Below are 22,326 nucleotides of genomic sequence, written 5' to 3' on the forward strand. Positions count from 1 at the left end.
AGTCATTTTACACGTAAAGCACACAAAAAGTCGGGAAGAAGAATGCTCTAGTGTACTTGGGCTGAGATGCATTTTTCGCTAGAATAGGCCTTCGATTCTCCTTCTAAGCCCAACAAGAGCAACTACGACAACATAGCAGGAATGAACGCAGTCTGGTCAAGAAAAAAGCAGGAAATAACGCAGGATGAGTTTCCTTGGATAGACTCCAGGAAATCAGTAACACACAACTCCTTACGACGCCTGGAAGTGGGGGTCACGTCGTCTCCTGGTCGTGGATCGCCTTTGTCGTCTGCCAAGCAGTATCGCCAGTGCTTCTATGCACATGATGGTTTCAGACGATTTGTGCACGATAATGCATATCTGTTCGTTCATCTGTATCATCAAAGGGTAGCAGACGGCCAGCACTCCTGTCGTGCAGCTGTTGTGCATGCCTTTGTTGTCTGCCAAGAAGTTTCGATCGCCAATTGGGACACTGCAATATCGTGAGGCAGGTGCACTCACCTGTTAACCTCATCGGCTCGTCCTCGGCAGGCATGGTGGGCCGGCATCTGGCGAACGCTTCCGACAGGCAACGGCCAACGACCGCGTGTGCAAATCTCATCGTGAGTGTTCTTTTGATTCCTCTCATATTTTTTTGTTCAAATGCTCAAATATTATCCTTAATTCATTTGTTGATTCACCATAAAATTTTAATGAATTCAAGCAACAACTTGAATTGGGGAATTTGTTCTTATAATATAACAAAATTATTAGACATGATGCCCCTAGTTCTCTACAAATAATTTATGCTTGATTGTCATCGTTGTGTGAACTTTATTGTAGCTTGAAAAAATATTGAGTTTGCATACCCGTCTCAAAAATCCTGGCTCCGCCACTGGGTAAAAGGTTGGGAGGCAAAACTATAAGCCCCTATCTTTCTCTATGTCCGATTAAAACTTTGAACCCATAAATATCACGTGAGTGTTAGCAATTGCGAAAGATTAAATGATGGTTGAGTATGTGGAATTTGCTAAATCAAAGCTCTTACATAGACCCTTCCTGAAAATAAGATGAATTGCAATTATTTGGTGACTAAGAGCATGGTTTGTTATTTTTCAAGAAAGTTTATGGTCTATACTTTAACATGTGAATAGCTCGTTACTTGATCATGAGAAGTTTTATGAAGATGAGCTACTGTTTATGATAAATAATAATGCTAGAAAAAGTGCTTGGAACTTTCATTGATCAAACTTGTTCACTTGATAGCATTCACACTTCATAAATTATTTCTTTTATCCTTTACCTACTCGAGGACGAGCAGGAATTAAGCTTGGGGATGCTGATACGTCTCCGACGTATCTATAATTTATGAAGTATTCATGCCACGTTTACAACAATTCTATATGATTTTGGTATGATTTGATTAGAACTAACCCGGACTGATGCTGTTTTCATCAGAACTACCGTGGTGTTGTTTTTGTGCAGAAATAAAAGTTCTCGGAATGGGATGAAAATTTACAAAGAATGTTTTTGGAAAATATAAAAAATACTAGAGCGAAAAGATACCAGAGAAGAGTTCCGGGCTAACCACAAGGGTGGGGGCGCCCCACCCCGCTAGGGTGTGCCACCCGTCCTTGTGATCGCCTAGTGGGGCCCCATGACATAAAACCGATGCCAACCCTTCCTATAAATCCTAAAAAAACCAGAACAGAAGAGAGATCGGAAGTTCCGCCGTCGTAATCCTTTGTAGCCACAAAAAACCAATCTAGGCCCCCTCTGGCACCCTGCCGGAGGGGGCCAACATCACCGGAGGCCATGGAGGAGGAAGCCGGAGGGGTCACCATCGTCATGGAGGCTAAGGACTAGAGGGAGAACCTTTCCCCATCTAAGGGGGATGCCATCGAGGAGGAAGCACAAAGGGGAGAACCGCTCCCCCTCTCTCTTGGTGGCACCGAAGTGCCATCGGGGGAATCATCGCCGCAGTGATCGTCTTCATCAACATCACCATCATCACCACCATCCTCATCTCTTTTATGCGGTCCACTCTCCCGCACCCCGTTGTAATCCCCTACTTGAACATGGTGCTTTATGCCACATATTATGATCCAATGATGTGTTTCCATCCTATGATGTTTTGAGTAGATTTATTTTGTCCTTTGGGTTGATTGATGATATATATTACTTTGAGTTGCATGTTTTATTATTGGTGCTATCCGATGGTACCCTCTGTGTCGCGCAAGCATGAGGGATCCCCACTGTAGGGATTTGCAATATGTTCATGGTTTGATTATTGTCTGCGTTGTGTGAGTGACTGAAACACAAACAGGGGTAAGCGGGTCATGGCATATGGGAATAAAGGGGACTTGATGTGTTAATGCTATGGTTGGGTTTTACCGTAATGCTCTTTAGTAGTTGCAGATGCTTGCTAGAGTTCCAATAATAAGTGCATATGATCCAAGAAGAGAAAGTATGTTAGCTTATGCCTCTCCCTCATATGAAATTGCAATAATGATTACTGATCTTGTTAGCAATTGCCTAGGATAATTCTGCACACTGATCCATCATTATTCCACACTATCTACTTATAATATATGGTAATATATTCTAACTTTATGATAATAGCACCTACTTTTATATTTTATCTCTCTGATATCATGCAAAGTTACCATCTTCATACCCACAACATAGTTTTATTTCTCGTTTCTAGTTGGAAGCAAATGTTCGGTGTACGTAGAGTCGTATCAGTGGCAGATTGGACTTGTGAGAATATTGATCTTACCTTTAGCTCCTTGTGGGTTCGAAACTCCATACTTATTGCTTCCACCTTTGGAAAGTGCTACGATGATTCCTTGCACTTGAGGATTATCATTTCACGAATACTCCAGTGATGCGGCTTGAACTACATTGGTATTTCCCCAAAGAGGAAGGGATGATGCAGCACAGCTACGGTAGGTATTTCCCTCAATGATGAGACCAAGGTTATTGAACCACTAGGAGAACCACGCAACACTAAGTGAACGACACCTGCACACAAAGAACAAATACTTGCAACCCGACGTAAAAGAGGGGTTGTCAATCCCTCCCGAGTAAAAGATAGGTAAAAATTGTAGTAGATTGGATAAATAGATCTCGCGGGAATGCGAGATAAAACAAATAAAAATAAATTGCAGCAAGGTATTTTTGGGTTTTTGGATTAATAGATCTGTAAATAAAAGCAAATAAAAATAGATCTCGAAGGCAAATATGATAAATAAGAGACCCGTGGCCGTAGATTTCACTAGTGGCTTCTCTCGACAAAAATAGCATATGGTGTGTAAACAAATTACTCTTGGGAAATTGATAGAACTTCAAATAATCATGACGATATACATGCAATGATCATTATATAGGCATCACATCCAAGATTAGTAGTCCGACTCCTGTCTGCATCTACTAATATTACTCCACACATCAACCGCTATCCAACATGCATCTAGTGTAATAAGTTCAGGGAGAAACAGAGTAATGCAATAAGAACGATGACATGATATAGACAAGATCTACTCTTATAGGAATAGACCCCATCTTGTTATCCTTAATAGCAACAATACATACGTGTCATTTGCCCTTCTGTCTCTGGGATCGAGCACCGTAAGATCGAACCCATCACAAAGCACCTCTTCCCATGGCAAGAAAAATTGATCTAGTCGGCCTAACTAAACCAAAGATTCGAAGAAGAAATACGAGGCTATAAGTAATCATTCATATAATAGATCAAAAGACTCAAATAAATTTCATGTATAAAAACATAGATCTGATCATAAACTCAAAGTTCATCAGATCCCAACAAACACACCGCAAAAAGAGTTACATCAAATAGATCTCCAAGGGACCATTGTATTGAGAATCAAAAGAGAGAGAGAGAGGAATCCATCTAGCTACTAACTACAGACTCGTAGGTCTAAAATGAACTACTCACGCATCATCGGAGGGCACCAATGAGGATGATGAACCCCTCCGTGATGGTGTCTAGATTGGATATGTGGTTTCTGGAACTTGCGGGTGCTGGAATTGTTTTTCATCGACTCCCCTAGGCTTTATGGAATATTGGGGTATTTATAGAGCAAAGAGGCGGTGCGGGAGGCCACCAAGGTGGGCACAACCCACCAGGGCGCGCTCGGCCCTCCAAGCGCGTCCAGGTGGGTTGTGCCCCCCTCAGGGCACCCCTCTGGTACTTATTTGGCCCATCGTGTGTCCTCTGGCCCAGAAAAATTCTCCAAACAGTTTTGCTGCATTTGGACTCTGTTTGGTATTGATTTTCTATGAAGTAAAAAACAAGCAAAAAACAACAACTGGCATCGGGCACTATGTCAATAGGTTAGTCCCAGAAAATGATATAAAGTTGTTATAAAATGACTGTAAAATATCCAACAATGATAATATAACTGCATGGAACAATAAAAAATTATAGATATGTTGGAGACATATCATCCAGCCTCGGCCATGCCACCTTGATCGTCATCTCTACATGTTTTGGTTTCCTTGCACTAGGTATTTTTTCAAAGTTTCTCCTAATTTATTCCTTTATTAGAGGAAGTCTTTTCGCTATCTTGTACTTGAATAGTCATGTTAAGCATTCACACCTGAATTGTATTCATCTTTGTCGATGAAGAGTTGCAAATCTATTATAAGACGTGTGCAACTAAACTAGAGGCACAAGGTAGATTGGTTAGGAGAACATAAAGAAAACACACACGCAACAACAAACTAAGAAAAAGGGAGGAGGGAAATAACAAGTGCACATATTCCGGCAAACACAACGTCTGCCATTACAAACAGTCTCTAGTAGATACAATGAGGAGTACCTTCAACGTTGTCGAATTACAACTTATATTTTGTTGGTCAATTTTTTGATCCAATTTCAACTAAATATTCTATGCAGACTAATAAACCTGAGCGAAGGAAGTAACTCGTTTTTGCTGGGAAAAAGATTGCATTACTTATGGGGTAGTGTCAATCATACATAGTTTTATAGCTTTCTCCATGCCCGAGCCTAACCATACTACAATGCCCGAAGTGCTACACCCATAGGTTGTAAGTTCTTGGCTAAATCTATTCTGAGTATGAAAATGCATCTAATCCACTCACTGGATTTTGGTAATCCATGCCAACTCAATGAATTAATGTCTCCTACAAGCTTGTTTCAAGAATTGTACCTTGTGGGTGCAACTATAGAATGGAAGATGGCCCCTCTCAATCACATAAAAGGCAAGTGTTGGCAAAGCCATTGAATTCCTTTTTTACTCTAGTGATCCAAGGTCACATTGAGTCCATAAACTTGCCAATAATATCAGAAGGGGATGAAGATGTCGTGATGAGCTTATTGATCCATGTGCTTAAATATCAAACTCCAAACCTCCTCAAATTCCTTTAAAGTTCCATTATGTCTACCCAGTTCCATTTAGTTTGGAGCATCTGAGCTCTTACAGACAGAATCGCCGAACCACTCAACTAGATATAGCCATTGTAAACCCTAGCTATTCATAGTCTCCAAGTGTCCCTCTCGAAATCACCGAAGCTACTAGCAAACCTTCTATTGCCTCGTCAGAATTTCCAAATAAAAATGTTCTGATTTTCAAAGCAATAACAAAGAGTGTGCCACTGACCAAGTGTACACCTCAAATATTTCAAATGCTTTTGATCTCACCATCCGAACCATCTGAAAGTTTCTATGTTCGTATATGTTGGAACTTCTGGGATGATCACTTTGGAACTATCGAGTTGTGTAGTTACATTGCTAACAATAAAATTTTCGGTCACTCCTATTTATACCCCACCTATTCCACCCATTCACTCGAAAAAAATCCAATCTCATCATATGTTCTGACAAAGAACTCCATCTCCTTGTGTGATTTGAAAGGGCTTTCTACTCCAACTATCCAGTCAGCCCCTTTGAGAACTAATCTCTTTTTCTTTCACTCCCACTTTATCCAATCTACTCCCTCCGTTCCTTGATATAAGGTGTACAGATTTTTGAGAAAAAAAATTTGAAATATAAGGTGTATTGCGTTGCACCACTCGTTTGGTTAATTTTTTCAGGGATTTGATTACATTTCCTTACATCAGGCAAGCTCCTCTATTTTCTCATGTTAATTAGTCAGGTGAAATCTGGCCCAAAACATGTGAAATTTTCCCTCCATGTGCGTTCTTTAATTTCCCTGCCAAAAACTATACACCCCATGATACGTCCATTTTGCATCATGTTTTCTTACTGCTATTTATAATGTTTTTATCCATAATAATGTTTTTGGAGTAATTCTAATGCCTTTTCTCTCATAATATGCAAGGTATACACATAGAGGGAGAATTTTGGCAGCTGGAAATTTGGACCTGGAAAAGCTACATCAGGCTACCTATTCTGCACAACTCCAAACATGCTAAAACATCACAGATATTTTTATGGAATATTTAAGAATTATTGGAGCAAATAACTACCGGAGGGGCCCCACCAGGTGGGCACAACCCACCTGGGCGTGCCAGGGATCCCAGGCGCGCCGTGGTGGGTTGTGCTCTCCTTGGCCCACCTCTGGTGCCCATCTTTTGGTATATAAGTCATTTTTACCTAGAAAAAAATAATAGGAGGACTTTCGAGATGAAGCGCCGCTACCTCGAGGCGGAACTTGGGCAAGAGCAATTTTGCCCTCCGACGGAGCGATTCCGCTGGGGGAACTTCCCTCCCGAAGGGGGGAAATCATCGTCATCATCATCACCAACAACTCTCCCTTCTTGGGGAGGGCAATCTCCATCAACATCTTCAACAACACCATCTCCTCTCAAACCCTAGTTCATCTATTGTGTTCAATCTTATTACCGGAACTATAGATTGGTACTTGTGGGTGACTAGTAGTGTTGATTACATCTTGTAGTTGATTACTATATATATGGTTTATTTGGTGGAAGATTGTATGTTCAGATACAATATGCTATTTAATACCCCTCTGATCTTGAGCATGTTTATCATTTGTGAGTAGTTACCTTTGTTCTTGAGGTCACGGGAGAAATCATGTTGCAAGTAATCATGTGGATTTGATATGTGTTCGATATTTTGATAGTATGTATGTTGTGATTCCCTTAGTGGTGTCATGTGTACATCGACTACATGACACTTCACCATATTTGGGCCTAAGGGAATGCATTGTGGAGTAGCAATTAGATGATGGGTTGCAAGAATGATAGAAGCTTAATCCCCAGTTTATGCGTTATTCCATACGGGGCCGACTGGATCCAAAAGTTTAATGCTATGGTTAGAATTTATTCTTAATACTTTTCTCGTAGTTGCGGATGCTTGTGGGAGGGTTAATCATAAGTAGGAGGTTTGTTCAAGTAAGAACAGCACCTAAGCACCGATCCACCCACATTTCAAATTATCAAAATACCAAACACGAATTAAACCAACATGATGAAAGTGACTAGATGAAATTCCCATGTACCCTCAAGAACGGTTTGCTTATCATAAGAGACCGTTTTGGCCTGTCCTTTGCCTCAAAAGGACTGGACTACCTTGCTGCACTTTTTTTACTACTATTGTTACTTGCTCATTACAAATTATCTTGCTATCAAACTACTTTGCTACTTACAATTTCAGCACTTGCAAACATCACCTTGCTGAAAACCACTTGTCATTTCCTTCTTCTCCTTGTTGGTTTCGACACTCTTACTTATCGAAAAGAGCTACAATTGATCCCCTATAGTTGTGGGTCATCAAGGCTGTTTTCTGGCGCCGTGGCCGGGGAGTGAAGCACCTTTGGTCAGTGGAAATTCGTAAGGAAACATTTATATAGTGTGCTGAAATTTATTGTCACTTGTTACTATGGAAAACAATCCTTTGAGGGGTTTGTTCGGGGTATCTTCACCTCGTTTGGAAGCACAATTAGCTACCCCTCAACCTACTGCACCTACTGAAAATATTGAATGTGAAATTCCTTCGGGTATGATAGAACAACTGCTAGCTAATCCTTATGTAGGAGATGGAACCGAACATCCTGATATGCACTTGATATATGTAGAACAAATTTGTGGATTGTTTAACCTTGCAGGTTTACCCGGAGATGAAGTTATGAGAAAGGTTTTCCCTTTATCTTTGAAGGGAAAAGCATTGGCACGGTATAGGCTATGCGATGATATTGGATCTTGGAATTGGAATCGTTTGAAATTGGAGTTCCACCAATTTTTTTATCCTATGCATCTAGTTCATCGTGATCGGAATTATATATATAATTTTTGGCCTCGTGAAGGATAAAGTACTGCTCTAGCTTGGGGAGGCTTAAGTCGATGTTATATTCATGCCCGAATCATGAGCTCTCAAGAGAAATTATTATCCAGAATTTTTATGCCCGACTTTCTCGTAATGATCAAACCATTCTTGATACTTCTTGTGCTGGTTATTTTATGAAGAAGACTATTGAATTCCGATGGGATCTTTTGGAAAGAATTAAACACAACTCTGAAGATTGGGAACTTGACAAAGGTAAAGAGTCAGGTATTAAACTTAAGTATGATTGTGTTAAATCTTTATGGATACCAATGCTTTTCAAGAGTTTAGCACTAACGAAGGGCTGTTTTCCTCCACCTTAACGAAGGGCCGTTTTCCGGCCAGGTTTAACGAAGGACCCTTGCCGGGGATCTTAAGTATGAATGTTAGAATTCCTCCGCCTTAACGAAGGGCCGTTTTCCGGCCAGGCATGTACGCACTCCGAGATCGGGAGAGTGCGGAGCCACCAGGGACTATCTAGTAGCCCCACTGTCAAACTCCTATGGCTAAGTGAAAGTGTTAAAGCATTATAGTCCGGTTGCCTCGTTCGCTGCGCTATCACCTCCTTAATAGGACCAAGATGTTGGGTTAAGTGTGAACACATGTTTTTTGCGAGCACCTCCTCATTATATGCGTGGGGGTTGAAGCCGACGACTGCAATCTTTCAGGTTATATACATATATACACAAACAGCCGCACATGAGGCATCACATTACTTTCTGGCAAAAGTATAAATACATCCTTACTATATTTCATAAAAACATTGTGTTTACAATGGGAATACATGTCATTCAAACATAATATTCTTCGAGCACTGGGACTCTATCAAACGAGAACCCTCAAGAACCTCTTCAAAATAGTGCTCGGCAGCTACTCGGCCTATGGCCGAACCTTGCGCCACAACAGTGGTAGCATCCATCTCCGCCCAGTATGCCTTGACACGGGCAAAGGCCATCCGCGAGCCTTCTATGCACGCCGACCTCTTCATCGTGTTGATGCGTGGCACCGCACCAAGGAACTGCTGCACTAAGCTGAAATAGCTGTGCAGCTTCGGCTTCTCCGGCCACAAATGATCTACAACAGACCTCATGGCGAGTCCGGACAACCTATTAAGTTCGGCCCACTCGGCTAGCTGATCAGTCAAGGGAAACGGACGCTCTGGAACGTTGAATTACGACCAGAATAGCTTGTCCACTTCACGATCTGATTGATCTTGGAAGTATTCGACCGCATCGACAACGCTCGCCGCCAAGTCCATATATGCGTCTGCCGAACTCCACAGCCGATCCAGAGGGGCATACCGCGGATCTCTGAACTTCCTCCGCAGCAGAAAGGGCTTCCCAGCTGCAATATCCCCGGCTTCGCGCAACTCCTCCTTCTTCGCCCTCATAGTAGAGCGACTATCTTTGGTCACCATAGTGGCCTTCTGAAGGTCCGCTGCCTTCACTCGATTCTCTTCTTCAAGGAACTGGCAACGGTCGGCAGTGCCTTTTAATTCTACGGCCATCTTGGCCATCTTTTCTTTGCTTTCGCAATGGGTGGCCTTCTTGGCGCTAAACTCTTCGGCCGCCTTCAAAGCAGCCGCATTACTAACCCTCGCTTGTTCCTTGGCTCGGGCGGGTTCCGCCCGAAGGGTCTCCATGGTGGCAGCTCCGTCTGCAGTCACAACATATTAAAGATACTGGCATCATGCTGCTCTTATTGTGTGACATTCACCAGAAAACATTACTTACCCTGTGATTTGTCAAGCCGCTTGTTAACAAGCTTGATGTCGGCGTCTGCCGCATCCAGTTGCCGTTTTAATTCGGAAAACTCACTAGTCCGGCTAGCCACCGGAGCTTCCACCACCTGCACATAAAGGCAGTCTGGTTATTGCCTGGGACTATGATTCTCTGTTCGCCGCCGTTCTCGACGACAACCAGAGTCTCAGGGGATACTATCTACATAGGGCACACCTAACATGTGCGGTACTATCACATATTATTTCACGTACCTCAAAGCCTGTCAGTAGACTCATAAAGGCTTCATGTAATCCGCTTTCGGTGGACGAAATTCTTTCCATCACCGTACCCATCAGTGTACGGTGTTCTTCTGAGATGGCCGCTCGCCCCAACAGCTCCCTCAGAACGTCCGACCACATACCAGATGGTGCTAGACTCTTTTGTTTGCTCTCTTCGAGAGCTGGACGCTGGGGACTTCGGGGGTCTATGGGATTATCTTTTGGCCTCACCGGATCCGGAGAGGCCCTCCGTGACGACACTTCGGGGTCACCCGCTTCTTGAGCGGAGGAGTCCGGGGGAGGCGTTTCGCTCTCCATCATCTCCGGAAGAAGATCCCCCGAAGACGAGCTCAACTGAGAAGGGCTAAGACCCGAACTGCAAGATATATGCGGCGGTTATTTTCTCAGAAGAAAGATAGTATACCTTCACTATTAAAGCATTTTTGGATCACTTATGACTCGTTGGAGGGCTGATCCCCCCGCGGACTTTGTGCGGCAAGAGCACCCCCCGAGGCAGGACCCTCTGTTGGAGACTTCTTCTCTCATTTGGAGGCCTCGGCTTCCGGATCCTCGGAAGCAGTCCTCTTCCTCCCCCGGTTATCCTCCTTTAAGGAGGCGCTCATTCCCTCGGTTGGAACTGGCAGTGATGGGGGCCCGCTTACGCCCATATTATTCCCCCTGTATCTTCCTTCGAGGGCTCCGGGCAAGGTGCGAGCTCGAGCATCTTTTCCAATACCGGATTTTCCAAACCCTCAGGGAGGGGGGCTGAACACCGAATCATCTTTGCTTTTGTTAGCCAGTCCTGGTCAAAGAGAGATCTATCAGAAATAACTTCATGATGAATAAAAGGCGGTGTGTTCGGCTAGAGGATTTCTTACTTGTTCGGCGGCGCGGTTACTGCTCAGGCCCACGTCCTCGGTAGTATCCGGACACTCTATTTGAGGTCCGAAGAGTGACTTGTACATCTCCTCGTGCGTCGGGCTGAGGAAACTTTGAATGGCACGCGGTCCTTCTAGGTTGAACTCCCACAAGCGAAGGGGCCGGCGTTTGCAAGGCTGGACTCGACGAACCAGCATAACTTGCATTACCACGACCAAATTAAAATCTCCCTCAAAGAGATCTCGAATGCGGCTTTGCAGTATAGGCACGTCCTTGGCTGGACCCTAGCTCAGACCTCTGCTAATCCATGACATTAGTCGTGATGGGGGGCCCAAGCGAAAAGCGGGGGCAGCCGCCCACTTGGCACTTCTGGGAGCTGTGACATAAAACCACTCCCGTTGCCATAATTCGGACACCTTTGGAAAGGAACCTTTCGGCCATGGAGCTCCTGCCATCTTGCTTATTGATGAACCTCTGCACGCTGCATGTTGCCCCTCGATCATCTTCGGCTTCACTTCAAAGGTCTTGAGCCACAGGCCAAAGTGAGGGGTAATGCGGAGGAAGGCCTCACACACGACAATAAATGTCGAGATGTGGAGAAAGGAGTCCGGAGCAAGATCGTGGAAATCTAGCCCGTAATAGAACATCAAACCCCTGACGAAGGGATCCAAAGTGAGGCCTAGGCCTCGGAGGAAGTGGGAGACGATCACGACGTTCTCGTTGGGTTCGGGAGTAGGGACGACCTTCCCTCGAGCAGGAAGCCGATGCGAAACCTCGGCGGTCAGGTATCTGGCCTCCCTCAACTTCTGGATGTCCTCTTCCGTCACGGAGGAGGGCATCCATCGGCCTTGAAGGCTGGATCCGGACATGATTGAATATCCGGAGCACCTAACCTGGGCTTTGGGTGTTGGAACTCGAGGTGGGGGAAGGGTTCGATTGAGCACGAGAGGGAAAAAGCGAAAACCTTGTCCCTTTATAAAGAGGGTGAATATCAAGCGTTCTCTCCGTAGCCGTTTAGGACTTACCTATAATCTAGGAGTCCTAGACACGGTTGGGTTACCCACGATCGCATTAATGAGAATCCCGTAATTGGGGGAGCACGATCTCTGCTTTGACAAGACATGTCAAGAAACTGCCTCGCGTTATGTGTGGAGCTGGTTGAAGAAAAACGGTTCGAATAATCACCGGGCCATGACATAACGTCATGCTGCCAAAACAAGCCAGCGAATTAGATATACGAAAATATTATTCTCTCTACGGTGGAATGTGGAACTTATTTTGCAGGGTTGGACACTATCCTCGTATTCAAATTCTTCTGTGATGTATTCGGAGAAGGAACCCACCTTGCAATGTCGAAGACAATACTGCGCGCTGGACTCATCGTCATTGAAGCCTGGTTCAGGGGCTACTGAGGGAGTCCTGTATTAGGGGGTCTCCGGACAGCCGGACTATCTCTATTAGCCAGACTGTTGGACTATGAAGATACAAGATTGAAGACTTCGTCTCGTTTCCGGATGGGACTCTACTTGGCGTGGAAGGCAAGCTAGGCAATACGGATATGGATATCTCCTCCTTTGTAACCGACCTTGTGTACCCTAACCCTCTCCGATGTCTATATAAACCGAAGGGTTTTAGTCCGTAGGACAACAATCACAACATACAATCATACCATAGGCTAGCTTCTAGGGTTTAGCCTCTCTGATCTCATGGTAGATCTACTCTTGTACTACCCATATCATCAATATTAATCAAGCATGACGTAGGGTTTTACCTCCATCAAGAGGGCCCGAACCTGGGTAAAACATTGTGTCCCCTGCCTCCTGTTACCATCCGGCCTAGACGCATAGTTTGGGACCCCCTACCCGAGATCCGCCGGTTTTGACACCGACAAGCGCTTTGACAGATTGCAAGGAGAGATGTTCCCCAAGCGGAGAACGGCATTGCTGACGACCTGTCAAAGTGTGCTGCCCTCAAGTTGCCTATGGAACCAGATACTTTTGTGCTTCATTTAACTCACTGATCCGTTGAACCATCAGAAGGACATAACAAATGAAGGAAGGTGGGCTCCGGCAAGTACTTTCCCGCCGAGCTCCCAGGAGCCGTCGGCAAGGACGTTGCCGGGAGTCCCAAGCTTGCCGGAGGGTAGATCGGCAGGGCCTCACACCCTGGCCATAGAAGCAGCTGCCCTTACGGTCGAAGATGAGCCTTTAGTCCTTGTCGTCAAGCCCCAGGCTCCAGCATGGGCGCAGCCCACCGTCTGTTTCCTCCAAACAGGAGAGCTCCCTAAGGAGTAGGAAGAAGTAGAGGAAGTAGCCCGTCGGTCCAGCATGTACCAGTTTGTGGATGATGCCCTCTATAGGAGAAGACCGAACAGTGTGAAATTGAAGTGCATTCCTCGAGAGGACGGACTGAGGTTGTTAGCAGAGATACATGTAGGCATGTGTGGCTCCCACATAGGGTCAAGGGCTCTTGCTGGCAAAGCATTCTGACAAGGTTTCTTCTGGCCCACCGCCCTCTAGGATGCAACTGCACTAGTAACCAAGTGTGAAGCGTGCCAGTTCCATTCAAAGAAGCTTCATCAACCCGCCCAATCTCTTCAGACAATCCCTCTTTCCTAGCCATTTTTGGTCTGGGGGCTCGACATACTGGGCCCCTTTCCCCATGCTATCGGGGGCTTTGAGTACTTGTACGTCACGATCGACAAGTTCACAAAGTGGTCGGAAGTGGAGCCAGTGAGAAAGGTAATAGCACATTCAGCTATCAAGTTCTTCAAGGGACTGGTCTGCCGTTTTGGTGTGCCGAACAAAGTCATCACCGACAACGACATGCAGTTCACGAGCCGCACCTTCATGCAGTACATTCAAGACCTCAACAGCAAGGTCTATTTTGCTTCTGTTGCCCATCCCAGAAGTAACGGCCAGGCTGAGAGGGCGAATGCAGAAGTGCCGCAGGGCCTCAAGACCAGGACTTTTGACAAGTTACACAAGTGCAGAAGGCGCTGGATTGATGAGTTGCCAATGGTTCTTTGGTCAATCAGGACGACACCAAATCATGCCACTGGCCAGACACCCTTTGCCCTGGTATATGGGGCAGAAGCAGTTCTCCCCACCGAACTCATATACGGGTCACCTCGAGTGCTCACTTATGATGAGCTTGAGCAAGAGTAGTTGCGCCAAGATGATGCGACACTCCTTGAGGAAGATCGTCTTCGGGCTGCTGTGCGAGCCGCTCGATATTAGCAAGCTTTGCGCCGCTATCATAGCCGCAAGGTTCGCGCCCGAAGCCTTGAGGAAGGCAACCTTGTTCTTCGGCGGATCCAATCCCCCAAGAATCCAAACAAGTTGACGCCGAAGTGGGAAGGCCCTTATCGGGTAATATGAGTCACCAGGCCTGGCGCAGTTCGCCTAGAGACTGAAGATGGCATTCCGGTGAGCAACTCCTGGAATATTGAACATCTTCGCAAGTTTTACCCCTAAGGCGCGTTTGCCGGGAGCCCCGGCAACCCCCGTTTTGTACTAGCCTTGCCGCCGATGCATGTAACCCTATGTACGGAGCTAGGCGCAGACCCTGTGCGTAGTCAGGGAAAAGGAATCCCTTAGTATGTATAGTTTCCTGTTGATTTCCATGTTTGTGTATATACCTATATGCATGCTTGTCCAGGGTTCTGTACTGATTTTTGATTCCAGTAAATGTTAGTGAACCACCGAGGTTCCATGCTTTTGTCCTCACTTCTTTCCAGTCATGGCAAAGACGCGCGATCCCGCCAAGGACCCGGCTCCAACAAGAAGTTGAGAAGACCGCCCGACATGACGATCCCCGGTGAACCAAACAGATAAAGTTTACCTCTTGCACATTCGTATTCGTAACCTGTGACTTGTGCATTAGAAAACCTCGCCACTCATCTTTAAGGACTCGGGGGCTCCCATTTCCGACTCGAACACTGCTTTGGTCAGAATGGTCGTAGTGACCCTTGTCAAAAAGAGGTGGACGGGGGGCTGGACCCTTTGTCTGTAACCTGACGGATGTGATTATCCGGCAGGCGCAAGGGGCGCCGGCAAGGTGGCTTGCCGGAAGGACTTGTCTATTTACACTAAGGAGGCATTTCGCCTCTGGAGGAACATACACGTGCACAAGTTACCGACAGGACTGGAATTTTTCATTAATATGCTGATGCGAGTACAAAGGTTATAGGATACAAGCATGGGCTTGAGAGATTACATTATATAGAAATTAAGATTTGGCAAGTGCCTACAATTTAAAAAGAAAGATAGGTTCCCCGTGATATCTGTTCTTGCCCCTTTCCTCCCAGGTGCGGTAGGTGAAGGCAAAAAGGAAGCGGCGGGAAACGCGCCGATGGAGAGCTTTACGAGGAAAACCCATGGCAGGGCGCGGGGCCGAGGAAGGGGGGCGACGCGGTCAGTCGGAGTCGGAGTTAGCGTCCTCCCACTTGACGCCCTCGTCATTGTTGTCCTCCTCGTCACTCTCGCTCGAGGAGGAGGGTTCGCCGTCAGAGGAGCTCTCCGCGCAACACCTCAAGCGAGTTCCCAAGAGCCCGAAGACCTTGACGGAGAGTAGGCCGTCCTCCATCAATTTGAATTGGAGGACGAGCCCCTCCGACAGGCTAGGGGAACGAGTGAAGGTCTTTCATCCATGGCGGAGATACATAACATGAGGGGCTGGGAAGTCGACGTCGACTCACATGCTACCATTCCCGCAGCCCCTCATGTGCAGCCTCAAGGCCTTAGGCGGATCAAGCTCCATCTTTGAGCAAACGGAGTGGGGAGACAAAGACGGCCATGCACTGGCCCATGCAGCCTGAAGTAAAAGTCGCGGGGCTGGTCTCTGACGTGGCCCTCCATTGGAGGAGGGGCCGCAGGCGGAGGCGAAGCCGGTGCGCCGCCCCGTCGTCCTCCTCCCCGAGCGCCACGGCGGCCTCGCCCTCGCCCCCTCCCTCTTCCTCTCGCGGCCGGCTCCGCCGCCACGAGCTCTTGGGAAGGAAGGGCATGCCGTCGAGCGGAGGCCCTCGTCGCCGCCATCGGAGCACCAGCACGCCCTCTCGCCATGATAAAGGGAAGAAAGGAGTCGAGGCGGAGGAGATGAGCGCTGAAGGATCGAAGGATGCCGTCCCCCTCCCTTTCTTCTTATAAAGGGGCGGGGCCGAGGCTCGGCCGCCCTGCTCGACCAATCCGGCCGCCAAGGGGCGCAGGGAATCAAGACCGACCCGCTACTCCAATTAGCGACGACCTAGTTTCCCGCCTCCACATTATGGCCTGTGCCCTCCGCGTCCACCACCTACCCTCCTCGGGGCATGGAGGACACATGGCAACTGAACCGGAATCAAGAGGATAACTGAAGCAACCGCATTCCACCCCGTGACCATGGGGCGGGGGCACCTTGAAGGCCATGACCCAAGTCCACCTAGTAAATGAGTCGTGCCCCTATGCTTTCCAACCTTTTATGGGGAAGGCGCAGGCCGCCTCTTTACCATTTACTATGATGTGACGCATGAGGGCAGCAACCGCCCCACGCATGACCCCCACGTCACACATGACCCCCACACCGTGCATTCAATGCGGGTCGTGGGGAAGTGCGATTGGAGAGGGAGTTACAGCAGTACAACTCAGCCCCGCATGCTCGCGCACCATTATGGGCCTAGCCCAACAACGCGTCGCACTTATGTATGGCCCAGGCCGGGGGGCTCCTGTCGATGCACAAAAGGAGGGGTCCTATTTTGTACACCTTTACTTGTGCGCGGGCAGTTGGAGCCGCGCTTGCGGCCACACCTAGCGGGGCAGAGGAAGGAAGCAAAGCCACAAGACAACCGGAGAAACGCCAAGACGGAAACACGAAGAGCAGACGGGCGAGGTGAGCCCGCCCGGCAAGGCCCTTGCCGGGGTGGCCTCCACAGCCCCGGCAAGAACCTTGCCGGGGCAACTTGCCCAACACCAGCAGAGCCGCTACCCTTGAGCCCTAGAGTTCCAACACCATCAACCACTTTGGAACCGAGGCTCGGGAGGCACCTCCATGGTGGCATGCAGATCTTTGTGGAGACCAGAAGCACACAAGACTTGATAATAACCAGAAGACGACGATCCTCGGCAAGATCCTTGCCAAAGATACCCACGAGACCCCCGACAAGACCCTTGTCGGGGCGACCACGATGCCACTGCAGGACCCTTGCCGGGGCCCCGGCAAGACTCTTGCCAAAGACATCTGCGGGGCCGTAGCTAGGCCCACATCTGCCAAGACTCCACCGCCATTCCCATGCAGCTGCCAGCCCACTAGCTAGGCAAGCACCTACATGGCAACGTGTGGACTCTAGGCCGACTCGGAAAGCACCTGCGTGGTGGCATGCAGATCTTCGTGAAGACTCTGCCACCGCACCAACTTAGCAGCCAGCCAGCATGGCACTACACGCCTCATCAGTTCGAACGCGCGTCGAAGCCAGGAGAGGCGGCGACAGCTAGGACGAGCTTCCTTGCTGTCCCCGATAAAGTAAGAAGGGCACATCGGCACCACATTAAATGTGTTTGTCCTATGGTGCCAGGAGATAGACTCGATTACTGTATAGCTTTCCACCTCACGTGTGCCACTGAGGCAGCCCCTTTGACTATAAAAGGAGGCTCGCGGCATACTGAGAGAGGATTCAGATTTTTTGGACCCTACACGCCTTGTAGCTAGTCCAAGAACACCAGATAAATAGAAACTAGTAGGAGTAGGGAATTACACATCACTTGCGGCCCGAACCTGGATAATCCCCCCGCGTTTATCTCTCAATCCCGCTCTTTCCGCAGAGCCGCGCCCGCCAACCGTAGCAAAAAGGGATTCCTCATGATCCTGTAGGTGTCGTTTCCCCCAACAATTTTGCATCATGTTTTATTACTGTTATTTATAATGTTTTTATCCATAATAATGCTTCTGGGAGTAATTCTAATGCCTTTTCTCTCATAATATGCAAGGTATACACAAAGAGGGAGAATTTCGGCAGCTGGAAATCTGGACCTGGAAAAGCTACGTCAGGCTACCTATCTGCACAACTCCAAACAAGATGAAACTTCACAGAGATTTTTATGGAATATTTAAGAATTATTGGAGCAAATAACTACCAGAGGGTGCCCACCAGGTGGGCACAACCCACCTGGGCGCGCCAGGGAGCCCAGGCGCGCCATGGTGGGTTGTGCTCTCCTTGGCCAACCTCTGGTGCCCATATTTTGGTATATAAGTAATTTTGACCTAGAAAAAATAAGAGGAGGACTTTCGGGACAGAGCGCCGCCGCCTCAAGGTGGAACTTGGGCAGGAGCACTTTTACCCTCCAGCGAAGCGATTCCGCTGGGGAACTTCCCTCCGAGAGGGGGAAATCATCGTCATCATCATCACCAACAACTCTCCCATCTTGGGGAGGGCAATCTCCATCAACATCTTCAACAGCACCATCTCCTCTCAAACCCTAGTTCATCTCTTGTGTTCTATCTTGTTACCAGAACTATAGATTGGTACTTGTGGGTGACTAGTAGTGTTGATTACATCTTGTAGTTGATTACTATATGGTTTATTTGGTGGAAGATTGTATGTTCAGATCCAATATGCTATTTAATACCCCTCTAATCTTGAGCATGTTTATCATTTGTGAGTAGTTACCTTTGTTCTTGAGGTCATGAGAGAAATCATGTTGCAAGTAATCACGTGGATTTGATATGTGTTCGATATTTTGATAGTATGTATGTTGTGACTCCCTTAGTGGTGTCATGTGAACGTCGACTACATGACACTTCACCATATTTGGAACTAAGGGAATGCATTGTGGAGTAGCAATTAGATGGTGGGTTGCGAGAGTGACAGAAGCTTAAACCCCAGTTTATGCGTTATTCCGTAAGGGACCGACTGGATCCAAATGTTTAATGCTATGGTTATAATTTATTCTTAATACTTTTATCGTAGTTTTTGGATGCTTGCGGGAGGGTTGATCATAAGTAGGAGGTTTGTTCAAGTAAGAACAGTACCTAAGCACCAATCCACCCACATTTCAAATTATCAAAATACCAAACACGAATTAAACCAACATGATGAAAGTGACTAGATGAAATTCCCGTGTACCCTCAAGAACGCTTTGCATATCATAAGAGACCATTTTGGCCTGTCCTTTGCCTCAAAAGGATTGGATTACCTTGTTGCAATTTTTTTGCTACTATTGTTACTTGCTCGTTACAAATTATCTTGCTATCAAACTACTTTGCTACTTACAATTTCAGCACTTGCAGACATCACCTTGCTGAAAACCACTTGTCATTTCCTTCTGCTCCTCATTGGGTTCGACACTCTTACTTATCGAGAAGAGCTACAATTGGTCCCCTATACTTGTGGGTCATCACCCCATATTTAGGAATGGAGGTAGTAATAACTAAATATTAAGAGAACTTAAGAGTTGTAGAGATTAGTTTTTGATGCACAAGAGCAAGGATTCATCACCAAGCAACATTTATCTTATTACTTTTGGAGGGTGTGCACCTCCTAGATCGGCTAGGTGTGCTTGGAAGTCTTTAAGTTTGTGAAGAGCCAAAGAAGTCTTAATTGCTCGAGATCACTGACTTTGTGAAGGTCTACCCTAGTGAGGCTATTCCTTTGTGGGAATAACCCATGGTCGAATAGGTTGGTTCCTCCTTCGTGGACCCTTTGTGGGTGAGTGTCATTCATGTACCATTCCTTTGTGGAATCTCGCAACCGAGATCCTTGTGATCTTATACCCTTCATGATTCAAAACCTCCATCAACATGGATGTAAGATTTCATCGACTATCTAAACCATGGAAAAAAAATCTTGACTGAGCCAACCCGTGTTTGCAAATATCTAACTCTACTTGTTTGCTTTCACCTGAATATTTATGCATTCCGTTGCTTATGCTCTTGTAGATATGCATGTGTTTGTTGCTTGATATATTGCTAGAAAATCCCACAATTGCTTAAGAAAGTTAAATTTGGAAAAAGGACTTCATATTTGGCTTAGTAGTCTATTCACCTCCCTCTTGGAATACTTGTCGATCCTAAAAGTGTGACTAACATGGCAAATCTCTCTCTCTCTAGACTTTAGTAGTTGGATGATGTCTACTACACAACTTGTTCTTGTAGGCTCGTGTTGGGCCTCTAAGCGTAGAGTTCCGTAGGACAGTAGCAAATTTCCCACAAATGGATGACCTAAGGTTTATCAATCCGTGGGAGGCGTAGGATGAAGATGGTCTCTCTCGAACGACCCTGCAACCAAATAACAAAGAGTCTCTTGTGTCCCCAACACACCAAATACAATGGTAAATTGTATAGGTGCACTAGTTCAGCGAAAAGATGGTGATACAAGTGTAGTAATGATAGATTGATAGTAGATATTGGTTTTTGTACTAGTAACAATAAAAATAGTAAGGTAGCAAGTAACAAAAGCAAGCACAAACAATATTGCAATACTTGAAAACAAGGCCTAGGGTCCGTACTTTTGCCAGTGCAATCTCTCAACAATGCTAATATAATAGGATCATATAATGATCCCTCAATGCGTGATGAAGAATCACTCTAAAGTTACTATCTAGCGGAGAACATAAGAAGAAATTGTTTTTAGGGTACGAAACCGCCTCAAAGTTATCCTTTCCGATCGATCTATCGAGCTATCCCTATATGTGTCACAAACAGCCCTAGAGTTCGTACTAAAATAACACCAAATGATACACATCAACCAACTCTAATGTCACCTAATACTCCAATATCACCGAGAGTATCCGTGAGTTGATTATATGATATGCATCAAACAATTTCAGATTCATAATACTTAGTCCAACACAAAGTACCTCAAAGAGTGCCCCAAGATTTATACCGGAGAAACAAGGAAGAAAACGTGCATCAACCTGATGTCTACTACACAACCTTCTTCTTGTAGACGTTGTTGGGCCTCCAAGTGCAGAGGTTTGTAGGCCAGTAGCAAATTTCCCTCAAGTGGATGACCTAAGGTTTATCAATCCGTGGGAGGCGTAGGACACTGGTACAACAACGTTCTAAACAAACAGTTTAAAACCCCTTTCCACGACAACATTTGGAACCGTCGCCAAGTGAGTGTGTGCGATAGGGTGTCCTTCCCACATGACCCAGAAACTGTCGTGGATAGGCCCTCCTGGGACCCAGGCTGGGGCCGTGTGCGATCGGGCGAGGCATCGAAACCCAATCATTTCCATAGGTATGTACATCCCACATGGTGAATCCCAGAAATCATTTCCGTAGGTATGTACATCCCACACGGTGAATCCCAAAAGTCATTTCCGTAGGTATGTACATCCCACACGGTGAATCCCAGGAATCATTTCCGTAGGTATGTACATCCTACACGGTGAATCCCAGAAATCATTTCCGTAGGTATGTACATCCCACACGATGAATCCCAGAAAATCATTTCCGTAGGTATGTACATCCCACACAGTTCTTTGTGTGGAAACATTTGTGCAAGGTGGCCTAACACAAACAGTTCACTGCCGGAAGCCGCGTGTGATTGTTAGTTGATCGAACACGCCTACTTTCTAGAAACCATGCGGGTTGTTTGAGTTCGTCGCCCACGGTGCTGTCTGAGTAACCGTCTGCAATAGAAAACCCCAATAAGCAGGGTAATTAGCCTATTATTGATAATCCATGTACTAATCAAACTGATATTTCTTATAAAACACGTCAGATATTTCATATCCGTATAAAAGCAACCAGGATTTCATAATCGAATTACATCAGATAGCTTCGGCACTCAGTTACGTCATTACACAACAACATCAAGTTTCACATGCAACATCAAAAACCTTTGGAAAGTAGCATCATACACGATAAATAGACAGATGAATCTCGTGTGGGAAACTGCAGAAGCGAAGGAAAATATTGAGCCTTCAGTGATGTTGAATGTCCTTGCAACTTTAGGCCAGTGGCTATGGATAATTGCCCACCCAACCTTCGTCCTCTTTAGCAAGACTTCAATATTGTACCGTGGGTGTTGAATGAATACCTTCCTCGCCTCTTGACCATGCAGGTGGTTTGAGAGGTAATCATTGGTGAACTGCTTTGAAAAGTACTGAAAACAAAGCTATGCATAAATAGCTGTTGTAAATTTTGAAATGGCGCTAGGGGTAAAAACAAGGTAAAAGAGTTTGTACCATCCTATAGTTGACTG

Source organism: Triticum dicoccoides, chromosome 4A (assembly GCF_002162155.2).
Source record: "Triticum dicoccoides isolate Atlit2015 ecotype Zavitan chromosome 4A, WEW_v2.0, whole genome shotgun sequence".
Lineage (NCBI taxonomy): Eukaryota > Viridiplantae > Streptophyta > Magnoliopsida > Poales > Poaceae > Triticum > Triticum dicoccoides.